Here is a 7114-nt window from a genome sequence, read left to right as displayed (position 1 = left end):
AACAACAAAAAATACGACACCAATTGCATTGTTCCCGGCAACGGTGCCAAAAACTTGATAAGTGCCAAAAGTGGGTTTGGAATTTTTCTCAAAATAGAATTTCTTCATTGCAAGTATAGTCCAAACTAACAATTGACCCTAATCAAAGTCTAAATTCAAAGATGGTCACAATCCAAAATACATAACGGGGAGTTTGAAGTCTCGGGTCGTCTCCCTCGGACTATGCAATTAAGATGTCACACTCTTGGTAGTGAAGAAAGGGGTTTCTTCAATCAAGGAATGAAAGATTAAAAGAACTAAGCAATAAAAGAACTAACAAATCATCAAAAAGGAAATTAATGCAAGGCCAAAAGGAAACGACATCAAAACTTAGTGAAAATGTGATAAAAGCATAAAAGAGCCTTGACTTGCGAATGAGAATTAAGGAATCTTATCATCTTCATAACCACAACTATGGCAACTATGATGAGTTAATCTCGCTTCGTCAACCACTAACATCGAGGAGTAAGTCAAGCAAGCATAATTTACCTTAATCCATAAGTCCTACCTAACTTACTAATTATTTAGTAAAAAGCTAGTGTCAATGGAAACAAGAATCAACTAACAACCCAAGAATTACCACTAAATGTCGAACATTATGACTCTAGTATCCTAGAAACTCATTTCCCAAGCCAAGGTGTGAAAATCTACTCAAAACTCATAATTGGCATTTTCACAAACACCTTGTGGGTATAAAAGCAAACATGTAAAATTGCAAAGGAAAAAGAAAAACCAATTATTCACAATATCAACAATATCAACAATATAAACTCAATCAAGCAAGTATAAATCATAAAACATGAAATTCATCAACCAAAACTTCAAGAAATCAAAATTGCATATATTAACAAAGTAACTTGAACAAGAAAAAAATGTAGCGAGAGTAGTGTAAATTAAAAAGGGAATTAAAGAGTACTTACAATGAAATTTCTACAATGAAATTTAAGTAAACCCTAAGAGAGAAATTTCTACAATGAAATTTAAGTAAACCGTAAGAAAGAAATGAAAGAACACTACTCTACACTACTCTTACTACTAATAATGTGTTCTAATGGCTAAGTGAGCTCCCTTGATGTATGTTCATTTCCCTTTGATATAGCCTTCAATTTGGATTCAGCAATTCCAAAAATTAGCCAAGAGGCCCCTACAATCGCAAGCTATGTGCTTCATTAATGAATTCACACGCTGGGACTTGTGCGTATACGCACTTGCTGATTTTTTCACTTGTTCGTATGCACAGGAAGTTGTGCATACGCACACTTGACTGTGTGCTTCTCCTTTGTTTTCATCATGAAATCTCCCATTTTGCATGCTTCCTTCCACTTTTTCCCGGCCATTTTTACCTATTGGACCTGAAATCACTTAACAAAACATATGCCAACATCGAATGGAATAAAAGTGGAATTAAAATGATCAATTTAAGGACAAAAATGTATGTTTTCACATTTAGGTCTAATCTAGAGAGAAATCACAAAAGTATGCTATTTTGGTGAATAATTGTGAGTTTATGTGATGAAATCCATCCAATTCAAGAAAAAAAATTGTAATCAAATATGGATTCATCAGGGCATGCAAGCAATCATCATAAAAAACAAAAGGAACATCAGTGACTAGAAGGTTGCTGAATGGTTTTACAATTTTTAAAAATTTTTTATGAATCTTCTTTAAAAATCAACATGCCCTAGAAAACTTCTTATTACTTTCACACTCCTTGGTGGTGGTAGTTTCTCAATTAGCTCTACCTTAGCTTTGTCAACTTCTATGCCTTTGTTTAAGATTCAGTGTTCAAGAACAATGCCTTCAATTACCATAAAATGACATTTTTTTTCAATTCAAAACAAGGTTTGAACACTTTGTTAACCAATCCACAATCATTCACAGTGTGTCAAATCCTACTTCAGTCCTCGGTAATCCAAACACAAAGTCCATTGCGATACTTTCCCATTTTCATTGTGGAATTTCTAAAGGTTGTAATGTGCCAGACAGTCTCTGGTGTTCAATCTTTACTTTCTGACAAGTCAAACATTTTGAAACATGCAACGTCACATCATTCTTCATTCTCGGCCACCAAAACATTGCCTTCAGATCATGATACATCTTGGTACTTCCCATGTGGATAGAGAATCCGCTCCTATGCACCTCCTTCAAGATATCTTGTCGCAAAACCCAACATTCGGCACGCAAATCCTACCCTTGTACCTCCATGAAACTCTCCATCGCTTTCCCTTCTCGATTGCCGGCAACACCTTCTATAACTCCTGATTGTTTCATTGAGCTTTTAAAATTTTAGACTTGAAATCACTAGAGATCTGCAGTTGGTTCCGGCATACACTCCTATTAAATTCCCCCACACCCAGTCTCAAATTCCCAAACTTTGTCACCAACTTCTCTTCCTTAATCATCATCCAAGCGACTGTCAATGACTTCCAACTCAAGGCATCCGCTACAACATTTGCCTTCCCTAGGTAATAACTTAACTCAAAGTTGTAATCCTCCAGCAACTCCATCTACCTCCTTTGCCGCATGTTGAGCTCCTTCTCATCAAAGAGGTACTTGAGACTCTTATGATCAGAGAAGAATCAAAACTTCACTCTGTACAAGTAATGCCTCCAAATCTTCAATGCAAATACAACTGCCGCTAATTCCGAGTCATGAGTTGGGTAATTCATCTCATGAGGTCTCAACTTATGTGATACGTAAGCTACCACATTCCGGTGTTGAATGAACACACACCCTAGACCTTTCAACGAAGCATCACAATACACTTCGAAAAGCTCATTAGGTTCAGGTAACACAAACACAAGCGCTGTAGTCAGTTTCTGCTTCAAAGCTTGAAAGTACTCTTTACATTTGATGTCTAGACAAACGGCGCATTCTTTCGAGTTAACTTTGTCAAAGGCAATGCAATTTGTGAAAAGCCCTTGATAAACCTCCGATAATATCCTGCCAAACCTAAGAAACTTCTAATCTCTGTCACTGATGTAGGTCATCCTCAATCCATTATCGCCTCAACCTTAGAAGGATCTACAGCTATTCCATGCTTACTCACTATGTGACCAAGAAATTTTATCTCATTCTTCCAAAATTCACATTTATAAACTTTAGCATACAACTTCCTCTCTTTCAGAATCGGCAGCACAATCCACAAGTGTTCTGCGTGCTCCTCCTCAGTCTTAGAGTAGATTAGAATATCATCAATGAAGACGATGACGAATTTATCCAGGAAAGGACGGAATATTCAATTTATATAGTCCATGAAACACAACAGGGGCATTGGTTAACCCAAATGACATCACAGTGTATTCTTAGTGACCATATCGAGTTCTGATAGTGGTTTTTGGGATATCTTCATCTCCCACTCTTATCTGGTGATAACTAGACCTTAAGTCAATCTTGGAAAAGACACTAGGTCCTAATAATTGGTCCACCAGATCATCAATTCTCGACAATTGATATTTGTTCTTTATGGTTACTTTGTTTAATTGCCAATAATCTACGCACAATCGCATACCTCTATCTTTCTTTTTCACCAACAACACCGGTGCTCCCCATAGAGAAATGCTCGGACGAATGAAGTTCCTACTCATTAACTCCTCCAGCTGAGCCTTAAGTTCAGCTAGCTCCAAAGGCGACATCGGTAAGGTGCAATTGAAATTGGTCCTGCTCCAGAAACCAACTCAATCACAAATTCAATTTCTCGAGAAGGAGGAAATTCAAGTATATCCTCAGGGAATACTTCTGGAATTCATTAACAACTGGAATCTGATTCAAACTTTGTTCGTCGCTCGACACACTGGCAGCCAATAGTATCAATCCTGAATACTCACTTCCACTACAATTCAGCATGACAGAATTTAGGTAATATCCATTTGCCACCACCGGTCCTTCAGGCCCTTCAGACATAAATTACACTAACTGTTCAAAATAGTCTAGTAGTATGTGATGCTTTGACATCCAATCCAAACCTAGAATTAATCAATCCAGTCATCGAAAAGCAAATCAAGTCATGAACAAAATTTTGGTGCTTAATTTGAAATGGAACTTGTTGATAGCCTAATCTAGTTACGACAGCCTCAGAGCTAGAAGTATGTACTTGCAAATCATTGGTTAGCATGGTTATCTTCAATCCTAACTTAATGGCTTTCTCAAACAATATAAATGAATGTGGTGTCCCAGTATCAAATAAAATAATTAAGATTTTACCACAAATTTCAGAGTGTCTAACTTTTCAGCACCATCCGCCGACATGGTAAACACACATCCCTGCTGCTGAACACTTTCAGCCTCCTATCTCTTCCTCTCTGGACAATTACAGGACAGATGCCTGGCTCTACCACAGTAGTAACACACACCCAGTCCAGCTCTACATGGAGTGTTAGGATGATATGCCCCACATCTCTTACATGTCAAGTTATTGGGAGGATTCTGAATCTGCTTTCCTTTGCCTCTTCCCTGGTTGTTGTTATTATTGAACCTCCGGAAGGTTTTATGGCTCTAATGTGGTTGTGGAACATAGCCTCCTTGCTTGAAATTCTGTCCTCTAGACACAAAGTTCCTCCCCTGATCTCTCCTGACAAAGGTTCGGTATTCACCTTTGTCCAATGCCGCTTTTCCCGTACAATCCTTGGCAATTCTGCTCTTTTTTACTAATTCAAAAAAAAGTTCTGACCTCCATTGGGTCCACTGTACTTAGGATGTCCCTCCTCAAACCGCCTTCATATTTTATGCATTTCCATTCTTCAAAATGCCCCAGAGCACCTTGACAAATCCTAGAGAACCAACACAATTTCTCAAACCGATTGGTGTACTCTGCCACTGACATAGGACCTTGCTTCAGTTGTAACAACTCAAGCTCCTTTGCCATCCTTACTGAGTTTGGAAAATACTTCTTATAAAATGTGGATTGGAATACATCCCAAGGGATTACAACATTATCTCGCTACAGAAGGCGTTGAGTCCCCTGCTACCAATACTGAGCTTCACCCATCAGCTGATAAGTAGCAAACTCAACACACTGATCTTTAGGCACTTGTTGGACTCGCAAGGCACGTTCCATCACCTGAAACCAATTATCAGCCTCTGTGGGATTTGTGGTTCCTCTAAAAGTTGGTGGATTTAATTTCAGAAAAGTTGCTTAGGTCATTGGCCCATTTCCGTCATCACCTTCATTTTCGTTATTAACTTGCTGACCAAGGGCCTCAGCTATTGCTTGCATAGCAGTTGCCATGTTCTCCAAATCATTTGTAAATTTTATGGGATTATTCATAGTGGTTTCAGGTTTTGTATTAATATTCCGACCTCTGCCTCGACTGCGTTCGCATCCACGAGTCATCATTTGGTTCCTATTCACACCAAACCAGTGATATTAAGGTGATCAGTCTCAATATCTCAACTCTAATGCTTCAAAGTATCAAATGCATGCTCATAAACAAATATGCCACATATATCAATTAGACATCCTAATTAGCATGTACACATACCCATAGTATGCCCAGAAGCATAGTCAGTCTGTTTCTCAGGCTTTATAGGAACGAACTACTCTGATACCATAATGTAACATCCTACCACACAGAGCCTTATGCTTAAGTCGTAAAGCAGAGGTAGCGAGGTATTATGACCTCTAAAAGAAAAGACTTATATGAACATAGTTGAAAAGAATTTTACAACGAGGAGCCTTGAGAAAGAAGTTAAGCAAAAAACAAAAACAAAAAATTGTGTCACACTCGTATGAATAAGCGTAAAATAGAATGGGCAAGATCAAAAGAAGGCTAAAAGCATAATATACATATCAGAGTTCCAAAACACAAATATCAAGCTCCAGACTCGACCTGCGAAGCTAAGGCCGGCCAGAGTATATAATTATATATATATACAACCTAAAATAAAATTCAAACTACAAAACAAACACCTATTTCTCTAAGTCAACCTCTAGGAGGGACAAAATACAAGACATACATACAGAGATTCTATAAACATATATACATAGTCTAAAACAAAATATGACGGTTCAAAAGATAGTTCTTCACTTGTAAGGAAGGTCTCCAGATGCTCAACGTGTTGCCTTTCGATCTGTATCTGAAAAACAACATAAATATGTATGGAATAAGAATCGGGGGTTCTCAAGATGGTAAATGTGCCCACAGAGTAAATATAAAAGGTCCTGAAAAAGTCAGAGGCATTTCTAGAACCCCGACACTCAGATTTCAACTTAAAGATCCAACTAAACTAGAAATTAAGTAAGTTATCTAAGGTATTCAAGTTCTAAATTTAACTTTAACTTAACACTTCACTTTCTGTCTCCTCCAATCCTTCGAATCACCAGTGGAACACCCCCCTCACACTTCCGCCAAGAGGAATCTCTCAGAAAACATACACATACAATTTAAGCAAGGAAAACACAGATAGAGGTACAATTACAGTAAGTAGAACATGTAGCAGATAAATAGAGTTAAGCAATTAAGCAAACCAAAACAATGCATACTCAAGCAAAACATATAAATGCATATGATGTATGCCTGTCCTATGGCTCATGAGCCTCATTTGTCAGTTATATAGCCAACCCGACATGTCTTGGTAGTTAACCGTTGGACAGTCCCTCTGTGCGCGCATCCCCAAGCTTAAAAATAATATCCATGGAGTCAAACTCCAAGCTCAATAATATAATATTCCATGGAGTCAACTCCAAGTTCAATAATATTCCATGGAGTCAATATAATATTCCATGGAGTCAAACTCCAAGCTCAATAGTATTCTATGGAGTCAAATTCCAAGCTCAATAATATAATATTCAAAATCCATATATATATGCATGTCCATGGGGGAACCCGGGGAGTTAAAGTGCCCGATCACATCTTGCGAGAGAGGGTCAACAAATAATCTCAAATACACAAGCCACATAATAATTTTTTTCTTTTTAAAATAACACTTCAAATCAAAACTCCAATTCTTATAGAAATTTCGGCAGTATCTCCTCTAAAACTCGAATTTCTGCCACCCTTCAAAGGTTCCAACCACCAACCAAACACCTTTCGATCATTTAATTCATTTCCAGTATCAAATTATTTCAAAATCAAAC

The sequence above is a fragment of the Arachis duranensis genome, chromosome 5 (assembly GCF_000817695.3).
Source record: "Arachis duranensis cultivar V14167 chromosome 5, aradu.V14167.gnm2.J7QH, whole genome shotgun sequence".
Classification (NCBI taxonomy): domain Eukaryota; kingdom Viridiplantae; phylum Streptophyta; class Magnoliopsida; order Fabales; family Fabaceae; genus Arachis; species Arachis duranensis.
This window is presented reverse-complemented; position numbering follows the sequence as displayed.